Below are 7,527 nucleotides of genomic sequence, written 5' to 3'. Positions count from 1 at the left end.
TATGCTAATGCTTATATGAGATCTGATTTTTATCCATTATGTCGAAAAAATATGTACAAATGCTTTTGTTTCAAGTAGTTCAGAAATGAATAATGTCGTTTCATCTGGTAATCCAAACTGCTACTTGATCCCCTTTTTTTTGGTGAGGAGCTAATTAATCTTTTTTAAAATTATCTAACTCTTCCCTCAAAAAACAAAATCTAACTCTCCTTCTTGAGAAATTCAGCAAATGCGGATTTCATATATGAAGGAACCGACATATAATTGCTGCAAACTCTATGTTTTTATTTTTGAAAAAAGAAAATCAAAATTATGAGCACATGGTCACAGGCATTGCACCCACACCTAATCTAAATTTTGTACAAAAATAACCACAAATTAGGACCCCCAACAACTACAGATACGTTCACGATAGAAAATGAATAATCAATCTTTGAATTCACATGATCAGTCGTCTACCACTGTCAGCCTGTTAGGGCTCAATGCAACCACTGAGCTCTAAAGAGTATTGCTGGCTAAATGGACTAATTGTGTGTGTGTGTTAAAAAACATTGTTGGATGGGCCATTTCAAAGCCCATTAGTTTTTTTATTGGACATGATGCTAACAAAATGGCTTAATTTGCTCCTGCATTTGAGTTGTCAGCCAGAAATATATTATTAATTAGTTATAACCCACTGAACACCTAAAATTTAACATGTAAAAATTGTATTTATTATTATTTCTAAAGCCTAACATGCAAGTATGCCAGATCAACTTACTAAACACTTAAAACTCAACATGCAAACATAGTAACTATTACATTCTAAAACTCGGCATATACATTATAAATCATCATTCTCAAATCATTTTAAAAATATTTCAATCCAAATCCATCCATCATTTGTACAATATTTAACATATACTCATTCATATATTCTACCGCAAAGCGCGGATGCCATCCAGTATAACTCAAAAATAGCCCATGACATGGGGTTTTAGTTATCTATTGGATTGTGCTGATGCGAAACTGATAAAGCCAAGCCACACATGTATTTTTGCCACATGGTCAGGGACAGATAGAACGAAATAGAGGGAGTGTCACTCCCTTACTTTACTAAAGAGGGTGTTTGGATTTAGGGACTAAACTTTAGTCTATGTCACATCGGATGTTAGAACACTAATTTGGAGTATTAAATATAAACTACTTACAAAACTAATTGCATAAATAAGAGTTAATCTGCGAGATAATTTTTTAAGCCAAATTAATCCATAATTAGCACATGTTTACTGTAGCATTACATAGGCTAATCATGGATTAATTAGGCTATAGATTTGTCTCGCGAATTACTCTAGGGTTATGAAATAAGTTTTGTCATTAGTCTATGTTTAATATTTCTAATTAGTGTCAAACATCCGCCCCCAGACCGAATTTAGACTGATTCGGGTGCTTGAGTTTGGACTGAGGTGATGTACATGCGGTTAGAATAGATAAATTATAGTATAAAAAGAATGGATTAGGCTACTGGACACCCGCACCTCTCCTATGTAGCTCCGCCTACACACAAGTCAGCTTAGATGCAACATACAAATTTACTTGCAAAACATACACTTCATTTTCTTAATTTGTGTGAAAAATTTCTACTTTGCCGTTAGTGTTGAATCTTAATCCCTAACTACCCAGATTGAATTTCCAATCTTTTTATTGAAAAGGAGGCAAGTGTTCAGCTAGTCAATCAATTAAATGAAGGTTGGAAAGTATAGGTAGGAAAGCCGAAAGGGGTGAACCCAATGGGAACAAAATAAACAGCTGAGAGAAATTGCGAGCTGCAACCTTACAAGTTCAAAATGGGAATGGGAGAAGAAACAACTGTGAGCCAAACATGAAAAGAGGGGTTGATCATCAAATATTGTATGCTGAGACTCTCTAGTATGAGAAGCAGCTTCGAGCACCATATTTTGGCTGGCTCTACAATCTAGGTAGTTTTGTTTTTTTATTATTTCCAACCGTTTCTACATTATATAGTCATATAGATGACCACATTGTTGAAATAGCATCATAGATCATTGGGGCATAGGTGGTTTCTGCGGCTGCACTCAACTATTGACCGATCTTGTCAAAGGTAGAGCGACTTGCTAGTCATAGAACGTTATAGGTGTACTTTTTTATTACAAACATATGGATTCAAACAATAACGGCTAATAACAGAATTTAACAATCATTTTATTACGGTTTTAGATAATGAAAGTAATTTCTAGCCATTGCGATGATCATGAATTACTTCCACCTACATGTTTCAAATGACTTCTTAATTAATGGATTGTTTCACTCATTTCTACAACTTTCACTTCCATGTTGCATGATTGTAGACAAAATTAACATGTTCAATTCATGCGTTCCAAGCATGCGTGCCGTACTTATTTTCCCGCGCAAAAAGGCAAAGCGTGACCTGGCAATCTAGCAAAACCTCCAAGTCTCATACCGTGGGCCCCACCCACCATTCCCCCCATCCGGGCCCACCTGCAGCCGCACATTGTCCCCGTGCCGTTTTCCTAATTATATTTACCTCCATTGCCACTCCTCTTTTTTTTTCTCCTAATATTTACCACCATTGCCATTCTCCCCCTATAAATACACGCACGCACCCTCTTCTTCCACCTCGAGCCAGCCATAGCCTCCTCTCCTCTCCACGCGACGAGCAAGTGGAGGAGCGGCGGCGGCGGCCGGCGATCGAGCTGCTCGATCGGCCATGGATGCTCCAGTTATTACACTCCTCGTCTTCCTCGTCGCCGTCGCTGCGGCAACTGCGGCGGCGGAGATGCCGCGGATGGAGCACCCGCGCAAGGGCGACGGGTCGCTGAGCCTCCTCGCCGTCGGCGACTGGGGGCGCCGCGGCGCGTACAACCAGTCGATGGTCGCCGCGCAGGTAATCGATTGATTTTGATTGATTAGTTGGCGGTGATGATTTCGTTTTGCTAAATGTGGCTAGTTAATTATTAATGGCCTAATTATGAAATACTGTAATGCAATGTGGGTTAAGGTAGAAGAAATCAAGAAAACGAGGAGGTTGGTTTTGGAGGCTATGTGGAATTGTAAATTAAGCTCATGTTTAGTGCTCTCTTGTTTTTTTAAGGAAGAAAACAGAGTGTAGTATCTACTCACTATCTATCACGTGCGTATCAAAAGATACTGATTAAAAATCAGAGCAAATTTGTTGGTATTATATTATATTAAAGAAGAAAATGTGCGAAAAGTTACTTTAAACTACACGTACGGCTGTATTCGGCAGCCACCTTTCCTCCGCAGGCACGCTTTTCAAACGGCTAAACGTTGTATAGGAAAGTTGCTTTAAATCATATTGTTTTTTTAAAAAAATAGTTAACACTTAATTAATTACACACTAATTAACTGTTCCGTTTTAGGTGCTAGGAGTGAAGGTTGTTAATCCTCACACCCGAACTCAGCCGCATAGCTGGCTAGGGCGCCTTTTCACCTTTTATCTTCTTTACTCAATTGATACTAATTTCCTCCTTGATATCTAACATTTTTGTTATTTGAAAAAAACAAAATTGTTATTCTAGTGGTGATAGAACCAGGTTTCCCAAACCGTTGGTAACCGCGCGGTTACCGCGGTTACCGGCCTTACCGCGGAGGTACGGTAATAGAAATACCGTGGTAACCTCCTTAGATTCAAATAAATTTAAAAAATAATTTGAATTTTTGATAAATTTTGCACGGTTTCGTACGGTTTTTCATGGTTATTGCGGTTACCGCGCGGTAACCGTACCTACGACGGTTTGGGAACCCTGGATAGAACTAGATGCAAGTGTGTGTATTTTTCACATCTATCTAGCTCAGTTGATAATAGTATATTTTAAAAAGGAATGACGCTTTAGGATGTGTGCAGTCAACATAATTTAATTTTGACTTTGAAGAGTTTATAACAACCTCCTTTCGTTTTTCAACATAATAAGGGCATATTCACTTTGATGCCATTTTCAATCTTACCAAATTTTGGTAAAGTTGCCAAAAAAGAGCTAGATTTAGTTTGCTACCAAATTTTGGTAACTATATAAGAAGGGCCTGTTCACTTTGATGCCATTTTCAAACTTACCAAATTTTGGTAAAGTTGTCAAAAAGAAAGTGGCTACATTTAGTTTGCTGCCAAATTTTTGGTAACTATATAAGAAATGGTAATGCCAAAATTTGGTAAGGTTTTTTTTTGGCATCAAAGTGAACAGGCCCGAAATCATACGAAAATTTTGGTAAGTTGCCAAAATTTTGATAACTATGCCAAAATTGATAAGGTTTTTTTTTGGCATCAAAGTGAACATGCCCTAAATAAATATGAGTATGTGACGAATTGAGACCAATCCTTTGCATCCCAATGCACAACACATAAGTGAACAAAATTAAATGAGCAACAAAATGTGTGCATGCAGATGGGAATAGTAGGGGAGAAGATGGACATCGACTTCGTCATCTCCACCGGCGACAACTTCTACAAGAACGGCCTCACCGGCGTCGATGATAAGGCCTTCGAAGAATCCTTCTCCGACATCTACACCGCCAAGAGCCTCCACAAGCCATGGTACACCGGTAAGTAATAATCCAACGCAATGCAATCTGCTTATCTGAATGCTACTACCACACCAAAATGCAATGCGATAAAAAAAATTTGGAGACAGAGACGTCTCTCTAAATATTTTTTAAAAAGAAATAGTGAGCGTGATAGAAATTAAACACAGAACTTCAAAGTTGAAACCGCACTTTCCCAGCCACTACACTATCAAATGCAATGCGATCTGATTATCTGAATGCCACCATCAAATTTCATGCACTGATCTGAATTACTCTGAAGAAAGAGAAATAGATTATTGATTTTCTATTTGTGTATGGTGATAATTGATAATTTCGATATTGATAACAAACATGCAGTTCTTGGCAACCATGACTACAGGGGCGACGCCCTCGCCCAGCTGAGCCCTGTTCTTCGCAAGGTCGACAGCCGCTGGATCTGCATCAAGTCCTTCGTCGTTAGCGCAGGTGAGTAAACGACACTGACAGTCTGACAGAGTCTTTGTCTTGATTCAATCTTTAGCATCTTTTACTCTGATCCGTTAAATTAGCTGGCACCATTTGAGATCAAGAATTGGATATGTGTTTATATGTATTTCGTTCACATTTTTGTGTTGGTTTGGTTTTGGTTTTGAATGAAAAAAAATTTAAAACTGATCAGAGATCGCGGATTTCTTCTTCGTGGACACGACGCCGTTCGTGCTCAAGTACTGGACTGATCCCAAGAACAGCAAGTACGACTGGAGAGGGGTTTCTCCCCGTGAAACCTACATTGCAAATGTCCTCAAGGTAAATTAATTAATCATTTAATCCCAACAAATTAAGCTCTGATCCTGCAGTTCCTGATGAATTATTTGCTCATTTTTTTCATAACTTGTGTGTTAATTTAATTCCTTTTTTGTTTTCAGGATCTGGAGGATGCACTGGAGCAGTCCAAAGCGCCGTGGAAGATCGTGGTCGGACACCACGCCATCAGGAGCGTCAGCCAGCACGGCGATACCAAGGAGCTCCTGGAGCATCTCCTTCCAATCCTCAAAGTAGTATATGCATTTCTTTTTCTTTTTTCGATTACGCGGCAGACGTATACGCGCACACCCCTATATAGGCTCACATTCCGTGAATGCATCCCTAACACATACTCTAATAAATGAAAACTAGTGATATATCTCTGATCTCACTAAATTTCTATTGAAAGGCCACCTACGTATACGCAGTAGTTGTGAACCCCGGAATTTAAATCCATCCTATGGGTGGAGTCATACACGCATGACTCTACCACCACACCTCCGATGCTTCCAACATTTCTTGACTCGAGTTGGTGATCTGAAATATATATTCTGAACTTCTTTTCACCATGGTGTAAATTTGTATGAAAAAAATTGCAGGCACATGGAGTTGATCTCTACCTCAACGGCCACGACCACTGCCTCGAGCACATCAGCAGCAGGGACAGGTAAAGAATTTGCCGGAATTTCTCTGCAAACTCGATAAAATTCGTCTGAATTTATGCCTAGTCTGAAACTCTGAATTGAACAAAAAAAACTTATAAATAAATTGCAGCAAGATTCAGTACCTGACGAGCGGGCCGGGTCGAAGGCGTGGCGCGGGGTGCAGACGGCGAACACGGACAAGGTGGAGTTCTTCTACGACGGGCAGGGATTCATGTCGCTGCGGCTGACGGCGGCGGAGGCTAGCCTCGCCTTCTACGACGTCGCCGGCAAGATCCTCCACACATGGATGGTCGCCAAACCAGCCACCGGGTACTGAGATAGTGAGATTGCGAGCAGCTAGCTAGCTCTGTGATGTACTTGATGGTGTAATGGCAAGCGGTGTGTGGTTTCAACCTAAACCCCCGAGGTGTTCGACGGTGAAACTTGGGTTTTGGTGCTATTGCTATGTCAACGGGGATGAGTTTTCTCATGATTGATTGAAATCTTATTCGTCTAATTCCTCCTTCGGGACTTGTTCGGTTTGAATGGAATTGAAGAAAATTGAGAGGGAATAATTTCACATCAATATATGTGTAAAATAAGAGATTTTCTAAGGTGCTTGAACTCCTTGTCCACCTCCTCAAGTTTACCTCGAAGAAGAAGAATATGCTCAACGGACTTATATGAGGAGTAGCCTTTTGGTGTGACCATAGACTCCACAGTGGCTTATCCCCAATCAACCCTCTTACGGAATCTACTGGCTTGAGCGTCTAGTAGACCGTAGGTAGTCCTGATATGCACCTTGTCTAACCATGATGGCTCTTTCCCATTGCAACATTGACACCGTGGTTTTCACACATCGCTACTAGTTTTGTTGTTTCCTTGGGAAAAGTGATTATCGTCAATTATATCCAATCATATATGTTTGTGTCTCTCAATTCTCTAACCAACTTATTTTTTCGTTGGCATCGGTAGTGACGGAGTTAGAAATTACAAAAGACTAGGGTTAAGATCAACATAGGCTTAACTAACAAAGTTTTGGTTTTCTACAAAATTTACACGATGATTTAACAAAATTTAAACAAGATTTTAGAGACAGGCCTAATGTCAACCGGTCAAGCATTAGTTACCCCAGGCATGCTTCCGTTCTTAGGCATCCATGCTTTTCTATAAACTGTAAACTTACCCTTAAGATAGTGCCGTGTTGCCAATCACCACAAGGCCCAAAATATTAGAGGACCTAAATCCTAATCCACTTACTTAAAATATAATATTTAATAAGATTAAAAAACACCCATTTTAATAAGATTGAAAAAACACCCATTTTTTACCTGCAGTACATAATGTTGAGTACTATACCTTCAGCTCTAACATTTGATAACCTGCATTAAGGCAACCCCAAAACCTGGTGTCCAAGCCTGGTTGAACTTGAATTTTCGTACGATGGAATTTTTGCCCTAGATTTGCGCTTTTCTCCCGGCCCACTTTAATTGGCATGAACACACATACATGCGTATACTCTCTCCATCAAAAAAAAAAA

At 39.6% G+C, this 7,527-nt stretch overlaps 1 pseudogene; it reads left to right on the top strand.

Annotated features, from left to right (window-relative positions):
- Positions 1-2,611: 2,611 nt before the first annotated feature.
- Positions 2,612-6,511, top strand: LOC9270602 (purple acid phosphatase 17-like; annotated as a pseudogene).
- The last annotated feature ends 1,016 nt before the right edge of the window (positions 6,512-7,527 follow it).

Source organism: Oryza sativa, chromosome 11 (genome assembly GCF_034140825.1).
Source record: "Oryza sativa Japonica Group chromosome 11, ASM3414082v1".
Lineage (NCBI taxonomy): Eukaryota > Viridiplantae > Streptophyta > Magnoliopsida > Poales > Poaceae > Oryza > Oryza sativa.
The sequence above is the reverse complement of the archived record's forward strand: the minus strand, read 5'-3'. Positions and strand labels throughout refer to the sequence as shown.